Consider the following 14,569-nt stretch of genomic DNA (forward strand, 5'->3'; position numbering starts at 1 on the left):
AATAAAAAAAATAACTCACTGCTAACCAAGTCTCTGGCAGCCTTCATAATGATCTGAATTAAACACTCTTCTGCATGTCTTATGTGTTAGCTTCAATGCATGACAATGTGTGTGTTGCTTCTCTTCTACTTTTCAAGTAACATAGTGTGTGTTTGTTTTTTATTAGCCAATCCCATCAACAAATGTGGGACAAAAATTTAAAAATGACATCCAATCATTTTTCTGTGTAGGAAAAGACCAAGTAAGTAAGAAATTCTGTATTTTGAAAGGGAAGTTAATACTATTTTCTGAAAAAAAATCTGAAGTTTTTATGAAAATGTTTTGTCATGGTGTCATTAGGCAAAGCAACAGAAAAAAGATCAGGATGCAGAGAAGAAGGAAGAAGAGAAAGAGAGGCAGGTAAGTATGTTTAATTCTAATGAAGTCATCCAGGAGAAAAAACTAAAACAGTTTTACATAAAGCAACTTAAATGCATGAAATTAAGTCCAGTTACTTTTTAAAAAATCATTTTTTTTCTTTTTCTTTTTGGTTTTATGTGTGATAAACTTAAGTATATTGTAGTTGGGGGAAAAAAAATCATATTTCTTTCCAATAGTTAAATAGAATTTCCTCCCTTCCCCCTATGAAGAAGAAGGAAGAATTAGATTTTTATGAAACCTTGCATATACAGTCATGTGAAAAAGTACTTGCCTCCTTGTATGTATGTATGTATGTATATGTATGTATGTATGTATGTATGTATGTATGTATATATAATATGCCTCAGATGTTCGGTGACACCCTTAAATGCCTAACAGAGACCACAGACTTAAAATTTCAACATTTTTGAATTGAAAATTCTATTAAATTTGAGAGATTAACTAAAAAAATAAAATAAATTGGATTGTTGTTTCCATAGCTACAATGAGATGCTATGAGTTTAATCTTTGTATTTGAGCTTGGTTTGTTCAGAAATACATCTCAGCAAACTACAAATATTATTAATTGCTTTTATCTAATTCAAAATACTTTCATAGACAACTCTGAGGTCTTCACAGTTATATTGATGCCAAGTTTAACCAGTTAGTTAAAAGTGAACTTTTAACTAACTGGTTAACTGGTTGAAGGTAACTTTTTGCTCAGGATTTTATTTAGGGAAATGCTTATACACTGATGCAGCGTAGACTGTATGCCAGCACAAAAGCTGCAGAGATTGCTCTCTCCTTCCATGCTGTCGGCCTGCAGTCTGACTTCAGTCTGATCACCACTGATCTTTGTGTTGTTGCAGCCTGAAGGAACAAGGGATTCAGTCACATTCAGTTCATACTTGGGCAATCAAAGCACCATCTAAACCTCTGTCCATCTCCCCTTCTTTCCAGCGTCGTGCTGTTGCCCCATGGATCCGGGAGAAAATAAAAAAAAAGGAATGCTGTTGTTTCCAGAGGGATCCCAGGTAGGATGATTTGCCACTCTTTAAACTGTGCTTGCAGTTTCTTCATGTTTCACTAATGAGAGGAAATGTCTCTAACTGCAGTTAAATTGCATTTGAAGTCTCTGCTGTGCTCTGAAATATCAATATATCTACTTTACATTACTGTCTTGCTTTACATGTTAAATAAGCAATTAATACTTAGCTTTTTGTTGAAAATGTTTCAGTTCTGAAGCTTTTAATTTTACAGCCGGACTTCATTAACATTTTAGATCTTAATTTACCTGTTTGGACATTTATAGGAAAAACTTTGCCTCATGCATGAGAAATTAGACAAGTGGAGGTAATTCTTTTTATTTCTCCAGTAGTCTGGATGCAAAGGCAGGTCAGGGTAATAAAGGATACCAAGATACAGTACAGTAACATCATCATCATAGTGTCTATGTTTGAAACTCTTCCACCAACATATGCAATCATGCAATTTGTGTTTTTTACAGCAAAGACAAAGACGAAGTGTGTTGTTGTGGAAACTCAAAGACTGACCACACTGATAAAGCCATCAAGGCAGGAGAGTCCACTGGAGAAACCTGGGACGAAAAAAAACATGTCTGTAACGCCCAAACAGATGCTTTTGGAGACATTAATTTTGGTGGTTTTTGGCAAAAGAAAAGCAAGGTAAAATATTTGATTTCAGCTTAAAATTAACATTATTAAGTCACAATTCGCTGATTTAAAGATAACATCTATACAATAGTTGCCCTTATCATTTCCCCATTGCTCATATCATACGGAGAGTAGAAAATGTTTGGGATTTTCCGGTACTGCGTTAAATCAAAAACCCAACCAAAATCAATAGTTGGTTTCATCAGACCTCTATTCTCGGTCCTCTATGATTTAAAATATAAATGTTGTCCCAATAATCCACTAATCTAAATGAATTAGTGGGTGAGAATTTCTTGTAAATGCGAGGACAACCATCTACACTGAATAGGGCTAAAGATTTCAGCACTCAGGAAACCTTGAATTTTTGGACACAGATGTAAATTTGAACAACCACTTGAAGTCTATTACTAAGTCAGCCTATCATAATCCTTACAACATATTAAAGAATAGAGGCTTCTCTCTCAAAACAGGTTATAAAAAACTGGTGCAAGTCTTTAATTTCAGTAGGTCACATTACTGGAGTCTTTACTGACCTCACAAAAAATAATGAACTAAAATAAACAATGGATTTTATTTATATTTTATGGGATGTGCAAAAAAAAACAAAACAAAAAAAACAAAAACACATATATATATATATATATATATATATNCTATCAGGAAGTTTTCATTCAGTAACTCTGGATTGTTTATTGTAATGGAACCTGTTTTTGCCTTTGAATGTTAAGTTTTATACTTGAATTTTTTTGGCAATGTTGAGAGGTTTTATTTAGCCTCTTCAGAGCCTTCATATGTTATCATTCTGTTAAAGATAGTATTACCAATAGCAGTACAATTTGCACAATGCCTGTTTTGTTTAGTTTTCTTCTTGAAAAAAGTTATTAAAAACAAGTTTTTGTCTAAATTAAGGTGAATTCATGGTTCTTTTTTCCACATAATGTAACCGGTAGTGTTTATGATTAAAAAAAAAAAATAAATAATTATGTGATCGGTATCGGTGATCGGCCCTCATGGGTGATCGGTATCGGTATCGGGAGGAAAAAACCTGATCGGCACATCTCTAGTCTTCACAGTTATACTGATGCCAAGTTTAAGCAGCATATAGAAGTTCACTTTTAACTAACTGGTTGAAGGTAACTGGTTGCTCAGGATTTTATTTCGGGAAATGCTTATGCACTGATGCAGCGTTGACTGTATGCCAGCACTTAGGCTGCATAGACTGCCCTGCGGCCTGACTTCGATCTGATCACCGCTGATCTTTGTGTTGTTGTAGCCTAAAGGGACATGAGATTCAGTCACCTTCAATATTCTGTCACTCAAAGCACCATCTAAACCTCTGTCCTCTCTCCTTCTTTCCAGCGTCATGATATTACCTCATGGATCAAAAAAAAGGAATGCTGCTTATTTCAGAGGGATCCCAGTAAGGATAATTTGCCACTACGTAAACAGTTGAGTGTAGTTTCTGCACGTTTCACTATTGTAAGAGGAAACTGCTGAGACCGCAGTTAAATCTCTCGTATAGTCTCTGCAGTGCTCTGAAATGCTAATATTTATTTACAAACCGTCTTGCTTTGAATTGTTAAAAAAAACAAAACTTAGCTTTTTGTTTAAAATGTCTGGTAATTTCTAACAATGTTCAGTTCTGGCAAACGTTTAATATCAAGCTTCATTAACTTTTTAGATCTTAATTTACCTGCTTGGGCATTTATAGATAAAAAAAAGTTGCTTCGTGCATTAGAAATTAGACACATTGAGGTGATTTTTTTCAATCTATTTCTCCAGCAGTCTGAAATGCAAAAGCAGGTTAAGGTAATAAAGGATGCCAAGATACAGTACAATAACATCCTCATCATAGTGCATAACCCACATGTCTGAATCTTTTCCACCAACATAAACACGTGCAATCATGCAATTTGTGTTTTTTACAGCAAAGACAAAGAAGAAGTGTGTCTTTGTGGAAACTCAAAGACTAAACACACTGATAAAGCCATCAAGGCAGGAGAGTCCACCAGGGAAACCTGGAACAAAGAAAAACATGTCTGCAATGCCCCAACAGATGCTTTTGGAGACATCAATTTTCGTAGTTTTTGGCAAAAGGAAAGCAAGGTAAATTATTCTATCTCAGCTTAAAATTAACAAATTAACATTATTATGTTGCAATTCACTGATTTAAAGATCACATCTCTGCAATAGTTGCTCTAATCATTTTACCATTGCTCATATCATATGGAGAGTAGAAAATGTTTAGGATTTTCTGGAACTGTATTAAAACAAAAACCCAACAAGAATGAATTGTTGGTTTCGTCAGACCTCCATTCTTGGTCCTCTATTATTTAACATGTAAATTATTCCCAATAATCCACTAGTCACTAAGTCAGTGTGTTTTTATTCTAAATGAAATAGTTTCTACAACTTAACATAGATAAGAAAGAAAACACAGCTTTTCATTGTGTAAATGCGAGAACAACCACGTACACTGAATAGGGCTAAAGATTTCAGCACTCGGGAAACCTTGATGTCCTTTTGGACAGAGATGTAAATTTGAATAACCATTTGAAGTCTATTACNACAGAGGAACAGTGGCACGCTGACAGAGTGACCATCGGGGTCTTGATCACCTCACTGTCTAAGGCCCTTCTCCCAGATTTGTGCCTCAAGACCATTCTCTCTCTGAGGTTTACAGACAATTCTTTTGAATTAATGCTTTGTGTTTGACCTCTGACCTGCACTGTCAACTGTGGGACTTGTTATAGACATGTGTGTACCTTCTTTTCAATTAACTGAATTTGCCACAGGTGAACTCTGTTTAAGCTGTAGAAACATCTCAAGGATGCAGTTAAATGTTGAGTTTCATTGCAAAGCTGTGAATATTTACTTAAAATTAATTTTGTTTTTCTATTTTTAACAAATAACTTTTTCCATATTGTCATAATGGGGTTTATATGTGCAGAATATTAAGGAAATATATTAATTTAATAAAATGTTTAATAATGTCATAATATAACAACATTTGGAAATATTGAAAAGGGAATAGTTTCTTGATGCACTTTATTTAAATGCACATTCTGATTTTATTAGTTTAAGAAATGTATAAAAAATGCATTATTTTCTCACAAGTTCACAATTATAACCCATTTTGTGTTAGTATATCACATAAAATTGCAATAAATTACATAAAGTTTATGGTTGTAGTATGACAATTAAATAAAACCTCAATGGGAATGAATACCTTCCTAAGACACTGTAAATGTGTGCATGCGTATTCTTATGCCACTCCTTGTATGTTCATTGCCAGTATGCACGAGTGGCTGCAGACACCAGTCCTGAGTTGCTCTATGAGTTACTGACTAAACAGTGGAATATCAAGCCTCCCAGTCTGGTCATCTCTGTGACTGGAGGAGCCAAGAAATTTTACCTGAAGTCCAACCTGAAGAAGATTTTTTACAGAGGACTTATCAAAGTTGCTCAGACTACAGGTGAGACAGACAGAAAAATAAAGATAGGTGTGATGAATGTCAGCCAGAAACACACACAGTAACACTTCATTATCTGTAGGTGCGTGGATCATTACCGGTGGCACCCACTCTGGTGTGATGAGACATGTTGGATTGGCTATGAGAGACTATGCCCTGAGTAACACCGTGCAGCGTAAAATAGTGGCTATTGGAGTGGCTACATGGGGAGTAATTCACAATAAGGATAAATTAGTAAATGAAGAAGTAAGATGAATACACTCTTCACGTTATTCCTGTGATTAGATTTGTGTGTTGCCTTCATACTTTTCATTGTGTTTGTCTGCAGGGTTTTTTCCCAGCTCCTTATGTGATTGACACACAAGGTCAGGGTAATCTGACCTGTCTTGATAACAATCATACCCACTTCCTGCTGGTTGACGATGGAACCAATGCACACTATGGTGTGGAGATCCCGCTGCGTGCAGAACTGGAGAAATACATCTCAAACATGGAGATCAAGTTTGAAAAGAAAGGTTAAGAAAAGATGAATTTTCATTATTAAAATTAAAAAAAAGAAAACTAATTAGAAATGCAAGCAGTTATCAATGGGTTCCAACCTCGGCTTGGATATATATTTGACACTTGGATTTTCTGTTTCAAAACAAAAAATAGCAAAAAATTTAATCACTCTGTTTTTTGTTTTTCCATTCTTAAAACTGACAGGCAAAAATGTAAAGTTGATTTAACAGTGATTGATTTTTGATTCAGCTATCTAAATCCTAAGTAAAATTATTCAGTTGTTGTTTTAACATGTTGCGATTCAGGCTGGAAATCGTCAATTGCTTCAATTGGCTTTGAACCTAGGGAGGAGTTACTAAAAATAGGTTTTGCATATTCAGTAAATTTTTTACTGACTACCATAACTTAATTTTTTCAAAACACATAATGAGACATGATTCAAAGAACATAGTGGAAGAGAGAAATTGTGTCTACATCAAGTAGTTGTGGAGGAAATCAATGACATTTCAATTTGTGACAGTGCTATCTAGTGGTCAAATTTAACAGTGGTCAATTTGTATGGGGTGCAATGATGTGCCTTCCCTGATATTAACATTTCATTCCACAGAATTCAAAGGTCAAATCTGAGATATCATAAAAGCCACGTCCATTTCATAATCATTTTCAAGATAAGGGCTCTGGGTGTTGTCTTGAACACTTTTACAAAATTTAGTGTAAATCCTTTAAGCGGTCATGTAGATGTAATTTTTTTTTTTTTACCCCATAGCACCAGCTCCCAACTAAACTGCATAAGACTCAATACACGGTGACAATATATCATAATATTAACAATAACGCAATTATAATAGGGTTCTTTGCTCTGCTGGAAGCAGANGATGGCTGCAGAGATGGTTGTCCTTCCTGAAGGTCATCCTCTTTAAACAGAGGAACAGTGGCACGCTGACAGAGTGACCATCGGGGTCTTGATCATCTCACTGACTAAGGCCCTTCTACCAGATTTGTGCCTCAAGACAATTCTCTCTCTGAGGTCTACAGGCAATTCCTTTGAATTAATGCTTTGTGTTTGATCTCTGACCTCCATTGTCAACTGTGAGACCTTTTGTAGATGTGTGTGCCTTTCCAAATCAAGTCCAATTAACAGAATTTACCACAGGTGGACTCCATTTAAGCCGTCGAAACATTTAAAGGATGATCTGAGGAAGCAATTCAACTTTGAGCTTCATGGCAAAGCTGTGAATATTTGCTTGAAATTGATTTCTTAGTTTTCTGTTTTTAATAAATAAATGAAAAACCTTACATTTTTTCCACTTTGTCATAATGGGGTATTTATGTGTAGAATTTTAAGGAAATATATTAATTTAATATGATTTGCATTAAGGTCATAATATAACAAAATTTGGGAATATGGAAAAAGGAAAATCTTTCCGGATGCACTTTACGTAAATGCACATTCTGATTTTATTTATTGAAGAAATGTATTGAAAATTTATTATTTTCCCCACCACCTCCAGTATGCACGAGTGTCTGTAGACACCAGTCCTAAGTTGCTCTACGAGTTATTGACTGAACAGTGGAAACTCGATCCTCCCAAACTGGTCATCTCTGTGACTGGAGGAGCCAAGAAATTCTTCCTGAAGTCCCACCTGAAGAAGGTTTTCTACAGAGGAATTATCAAAATTGCTCAGACTACAGGTGAGACAAACAGAAAACTAGCGATAGGTGTGATGAATGTCAACCAGAAACACACACAGTGATACTTCATTATCTGTAGGTGCATGGATCATCACCGGTGGTACCAATGTGGGTGTGATGAGACATGTTGGATTGGCTATGAGCGACTGTGCCCTGAGTAACACCACGCAGCAGAAAATAGTGGCTATTGGAGTGGCACCATGGGGAGTAATTCACAACAGGGCTGCATTGGTACATGACAAGGTACCAAAGCATGACAAAGTAAGAAGCTTGTGAATAGATTTGTGTGTTTCTTTCATACTGTTAATTGTGTTTATTTGCAGGGTTGCTTCCCAGCTAATTATGTGATTGACACACAAGGTCAGCGTGATCTGACGTATCTTGATAACAATCATACCCACTTCCTGTTGGTTGACGATGGAACCAATGGACACTATGGTGTGGAGATCCCGCTGCGTGCAAAACTAGAGCAATACATCTCGGACATGGAGATCAAGCTTGAAGAGAAAGGTTAAGATGAGATACATTTTCATTATTAAAATTTATTTTTTTAAAAAGCAAGTAGAACTGCAAGCAATTTGCAAATGGGTTCCATACTCTACACCAGTGGTTCTTAACCTGGGTTCGATCGAACCCCAGGGGTTCGATGAGTCGGTCTCAGAGGTTCGGTGGAGCCTCTGCCGCAGAAGTAAAGACACATTTGTGTAAAGTCGTGATGACGCACCCCGCTTTGCTATCAGTTGCTGCAGAGGATCACGTTACATTGCTTAGCCAATCAGCGCTGCTGCAGACCCCCCCCCCTTCCCCCCCACGCTCAACAGTTTCTAGCAGCGCAGGCGATATCGTTGTATTTATCAAAAGGGTTCAGTGAATGCACATATGAAACTGGTGGGTTCAGTACCTCAAAAAAGGTTAAGAACCACTGCTCTACACATATATTTCACACTTGATTTCCTGTAACAAAACAAAAAAATTGCAAAAAAAAAAATTTTTTTTTTAATTCTTAAAACAGAAAAGTAAAAATTTAAAATTTAATTAACAGTGATTGATTGTTGGTTCAGTTATCTAAATCCAAAATACAATATTCAGTTGTTTTTACATGTAACTTTGCAGGCTGGAAATTCCCAAAGAAGAAGAGTTTAAAGGAGATTATTGAACTTCATAAAGTTAATTACTTAGTTGAAATAAAATAATTTTGTTCATGTTAAGATCATCAGCTTTCAATGAGATGTGTTGACTGACTCTAAATAAGGCAAACACATTCATGGCGAGGAAGGGTGCCAGAAAACAATTTTCCTAAAACTGTGTACATTCTCATAAAAATTGAATTTGTATTTTGCATGAGTAGGACAAAAGAACAGACAAAGAGAAGCGCCTTATTTCACTAATCACACTCATTACCAGTGATAAGCAGATAAAGACCATTTACTGTTCTTTGCGGAAAAAGAGCACCTTGATATTTATTAGTGCTGCAGTTCATTACATAAATTATTTCCATTTTCAAAAAAAAGACTTTTGTTGATAATGCGGTTAAAATTACACACCAATATTAGCATGTTCACCTGACATTCAAGATATGCACTAAAAGAGTGTGCAAGGTGACAAAACACACTCACAATCCTGCGATCTAAAAACTGTATCTGGTGTGACTGTGAAAATGGTGAAAATGAAAAGCATCACAAGCTTAGGCCACAATTTCAGGGCACTAACAAAGAAGTAAAGTTTGTCTTTGTGTTAATCATTAAAATAATGCATCCTTTTTCTATTTTCATTTTTCAAAATTCGTTTTAAAACAAAAACTGTATTTTTTAAAAAATGTCGTTTTATTTTGTAATGGAAAAACCAAAGAGCTAACTATACACCAATTCCTGACCCAGCTCATCTGCACCTGATCCCATCCCTTCCCACATAGTCTCTTCTGTCAGCCTGGTGTTACCTGGTTTGTTCATAATAAGACATGATTCAAAGAACATTTTGGAAAAGAGAAATTATGTCTACATCAAGTAGTTGTGGAAGAACTACTTCACAATAATTGATAGAAATTTATAAATTTTAAAATTTCTATTTATGACGGTGACACTAGTTTGTTCTCTATTTTGTTAAATAGAGAACAATTTAACAAAATTTTCTCAATATGTATGGGATGCAATTTTGTATATAATGTGCTTTCCCTGATATTAACATTTCATTCCACAGACTTCAAAGGTCAAATGTGAGATATCATAAAAGCCACATCCACTTCATAATCATTTTCAAGATAAGACCTCTGGGTGTCAAACATCTGTACTAAATTTTAGAGTAATCCTTCAAGCGATCATGTAGATGTATTTTTTTTTTACCCCATAGCATCATAGACTCCATAAAACTCAATACACAGTGACGACAAATCATATAACATATCCTTTGCAACATCGCCTCCTATGTTATTGGGAAAATTCTTTTTGCAGTGACTTTTTTTTCTACTCAGATTTATTTTTCTAGGATTTCCTAAGTATTCAGGCAAACACGTTTCAGAAGAGGAGAATAATAATAATAATAATAAAATATGTACAATTATAATAGGGTTCTTTGCTCTGCTGGAAGCAGAAGAATGGCCATCCCTTGCATTGGTCGTCCGCTCGGTTCTGAGGGCTTTGAACACTAATNAAACAGCTTAGAGACAGTTTGATTTCTGAAAAGCTGCAGAAAACAACATCCAATCCTTGGGTCTGTATCGTAGAGAGCTTCATTTGGTTCATAATCCATCCACCATTTTCTGTACACCCTTGTCCCTAGTGGGATTAGTAGGGGTGCTGGTGACCATCTCCAGCAAGACATTTCGGGCGAGAGGTGGACAGGTCACCAGTCTGTCGCAGGGCAACAGAGAGACAAACAGTGTGTGTGTGTGCATGGACAAACAACCATGCACACACACACACACTCACACCTAGGGAGAATTTAGAGAGACCAATTAACTTGACAGTCATGTTTTTGGACTGTGGAGGAAGCCGGAGTACTTGGAGAGAACCCACGTATGCACAGGGAGAACATGCAAACTAATCATTTAGGATTTTAAAAAAATAGTATAACACAGCCGGAGAGGGTGAGATAGTAAAAGAAAGATGAAGTAGAAAGACATCATGCTGGAGGAATAATAATGACAATACTACATTTCATTTAAATAAGCATCCACTGTGGTATATCATAATAATGAAAACAAAATCAAAAAATCAATCAAAATAAAGCTCTTAACAGGTGTATTTCAATTCCAAACTTACCTCCAAATTTTCCATGACAAAGAAATAGGAGATTACTTTCACCCAATCATTGCAAACCAAGTTAACCCCAAATTAATTTATACAACCTTATAGTGCTTCATCCTGCAAAGGAATTTTGAAGGGGGAAAAAAACATATCATTTCTTAAAATATTACCCTCAGTTTCCCTTCGGCTCTGTGACAGTTGCCTGGTTTCTAGTAGCTTTTAGTGTTCAGTTTTGTTTAAGTAACGTGGCATGATATTCAAGTTTAGTCGTGGTGATATGCAACGTGTATCCTGCATAAATATTGTCTGAATAGACTTGGCATATTCATGAAGACAGAAACACTACATTTATTGCGCAAGGTATTCTCATTATTTTACTGACGAAATGATGTTTTTAGATCAGATGTTTGCATGCTACCAAGTTTGTAGCCATGTCTTTACATGTAAACCTATTGAAGATCATCTCTTAGGGTGTGTAACCTTCCAATTATGACAGAAATATTTGTTATGGTATTAACCCATTTCACCCCACCGGTCACAATAGTGACCGAGAAATTTTTTTTCACTTTCAAGGACTCTAAAAAGCTTCCTGATTAAATTTTCAGTTAATGTTCAGCAAATATTGAAAGTTTAGAGTGTTTGGATAATACTTATGCAGTATCACATGTTTAGACTAAATTATCACATGACTAGATCCGATTATATCTTGGTTGCACCTTGGCGAGAAAAAGACTGCCACAAACCTCCCAAAGAAGAGGCTAGTAATGTAGGTTTAAATACACATACAACAAGGATCTTTGGTGCACATGATCTTTAAAGTGTCTATTTATGATATACACCTTTGCATTCACAAAAATTAGTTTGGTGTGTGAGCAGGATGTGTAAACATGTTGACGGTCACAATAGTGACCGGTGGGATAATACGTTTGACCTAGGTCCGTTTATTTAAATACATACCATATTCTTCCAATTCCAAACTTCTTCCTTTTTAAGATTAATTTTGAGTGTGGTTCTTGATCTGTTGGACTTAGTGATGGCCAGACAAAGTATACAGCAATGTAGTTGTGAGAAAAATTTAATCTTTACTGATTTTGAAAGTGGTGGCTCAGACATGGACCATAAGGGGAAGATGGGCCATTTCCCATGCCTGATTTTGAATGGATATGATCAGTTCATGGGAAAAGGGGATAATCTGACCCTTCATCAGGCATGTGGTACTCTGTTACCACCTGCAAAAGTTTATGATGAAGGGACAACTGTCTCTCTGATGTACTCTTTAAAAATAAAGAGGATCCTAATGAGGTTCTGACACAAGATGAGAAATTGCTGATCCACGAGAAAAACAACAATATTTTCACAGTAGAAACAAAGATGAGAAAGAACTAAACAGAGACTGATGTCAAATAGATCAATGACCAATGACCTTCATAACCTAAACCCCTCAAGGTAAAGAGTCATGGTCAGGTCCAAGAAGTAGTGGTGGCCCACCTTAAAAGCGCACCTGTAAATAGGGTGACTGTAGCCTAGGAGGTTGGAGTTTATCTTGTACCTGGTGGGTTGCCTGCTGGAACCCCCACTTTGTCTGTGTCAGTCGTTGTGACCTTGATCAAGAGGACGATTCACCCACACTCAAATTTACTTTGGTTTAGAATATATTTATAGTCAAATTTGTACTTTACAGAGCAAATGTTGCACTAAAGTAATGCTGTGGCAAGGTATATTCTAATAAAGAAACAATGTTCACATATTATGATCATGTCTATTTGGAAAAAACACTTTTAGCTCATCTTAGTATAAGAACACCATATTATCCCACCGGTCACAATTGTGACCAAACATAAAACACACTTTTTCATATATTTTTCCACAATTTTTTAAATTATTTTCCCTTGATTAGTTCAAAGGGCTATCAATGACATCTGATTTTAATATTTTCAGGTTTGGGAAAAAATTGGGATAAAATGGGTTAAGCAAAACAAATATTATTTTACTTCTACTACCTGACTTAAAACAGGATGTTATCTGATATTCTAAATTTTCTGATGCAGTAAACCACATCATTTGACAGATGTCAATATGTTTCTATCACAGCAGGTCTAGACATTTGNGGCCATCCCTTGCATTGGTCGTCCGCTCGGTTCTGAGGGCTTTGAACACTAATTACCTGTAACTGTAAATAATTGTTTTAATTATCTACCATTCAGAGAGTGGCATCAAGACCCCAGTGGTTTGTGTGGTTTTGGATGGAGGACTTGGCACACTGAGAGTGAGTTAGCAGTTTCTTGAATCTTCTTTCCATCTTTGAGTTTGAGGTAATCTGACCTTGTATTTGTGCCTCTCCTCAGACAGTCTGCCATGCCATCTGCAACAACACACCCTGCGTGATCCTGGAGGGCTCTGGGAGGATGGCAGATGTTATCGTCCACGTGTTTGAACAGCGTGAGAATAAGAACAATTCCAACAACCTCATCCAGGAGCAGATGAAGAAGTTTTTCAATAAAGATTTCAAAAATTTCACAAGCCAAGAGATTGAAGAATGCAAAAAAAAGGTTAGTGAGGTCATGATGTTCCAGTCCACGATACGAGGGGTACACTATGGAGGTTTTCATATGGGTCATTCTGGCACTTGCTCAGGTTGGCCATAAGAGGAAGGGAATTTGGGGGAATATGGGGCTTTTAAGCATCTCTCTGTCATTGTTTATATCTATACCACCCTCAGAACTGACATTTTTGTGTGTCAGTGTGACGCAAAAATAGCACCTGCAGTTACTTTCAAGTTTGATAAATTGTGTTGTGGCTGTTAAGTCAATACAAATGCATGTCCTCATCTTACTATTTTATACTTTCAGACGATCAGTATATGTTTTTATATTCATAAAGGCAGACATGCTACATTTATGGTGCCAGCCTTTCTCCTGATTTTGCTGATGCAATCTTGCTTGCGTGTTGTTTGCAGGTCAAGTTTGCACGTGTTATCAAGTTTGCACCACCTTTTGTACAAAAACTGGGGGTGCAATTGAATGCATGTTTAAAAGTGGTGCAGACCAGCCTCTTTAAAGGAGGATTCTGAAAATGAGATCTAGATCTCAATGGGGTTTACCTGGTTAAATAAAGGAATAAATAGAATAAATTCTGCATGTGCTACTGGCTGTAGTGGAAAAAGAACAATTTGCCAAGCACTGTTAAGTGAAAGTCATAGTCAGGTTTATTAATGCCATGTACATGATATGAAAGCCACGAGATCAAAATTCATTGTATTGGTCAAATTAAAGCTTCAAATAAGAGTCATAGCAGTCTTTCAGTTGGCACTATGTGGACTCTGACAACAGGCAGACAACATAGCAGTTTCATACCAACAATAAGAAATCCAAAACAGCTTAGAGACAGTTTGATTTCTGAAAAGCTGCAGAAAAAAAACATCTAAACTTGGGTCTTTATCCTAGAGAGCTTCATTTGGTTCATAATAATTTAGAATGAAAAAAAACATCAAAAAAACAAACAAACATAATATAACCGAAGAGGGGAGGGACAGTAAAAGAAACATGAAGTAGTAATACATCATGCTGGAGGAATCGTAATTTTAATAATA

At 36.1% G+C, this 14,569-nt stretch overlaps 1 pseudogene; it reads left to right on the plus strand.

The window, feature by feature from the left end:
- Nucleotides 1–14,569, plus strand: part of LOC103155775 (transient receptor potential cation channel subfamily M member 2-like) — a 70,481-nt pseudogene that overhangs the window by 6,812 nt on the left and 49,100 nt on the right.

Source organism: Poecilia formosa, unplaced genomic scaffold (genome assembly GCF_000485575.1).
Source record: "Poecilia formosa unplaced genomic scaffold, Poecilia_formosa-5.1.2 Scaffold447, whole genome shotgun sequence".
Classification (NCBI taxonomy): domain Eukaryota; kingdom Metazoa; phylum Chordata; class Actinopteri; order Cyprinodontiformes; family Poeciliidae; genus Poecilia; species Poecilia formosa.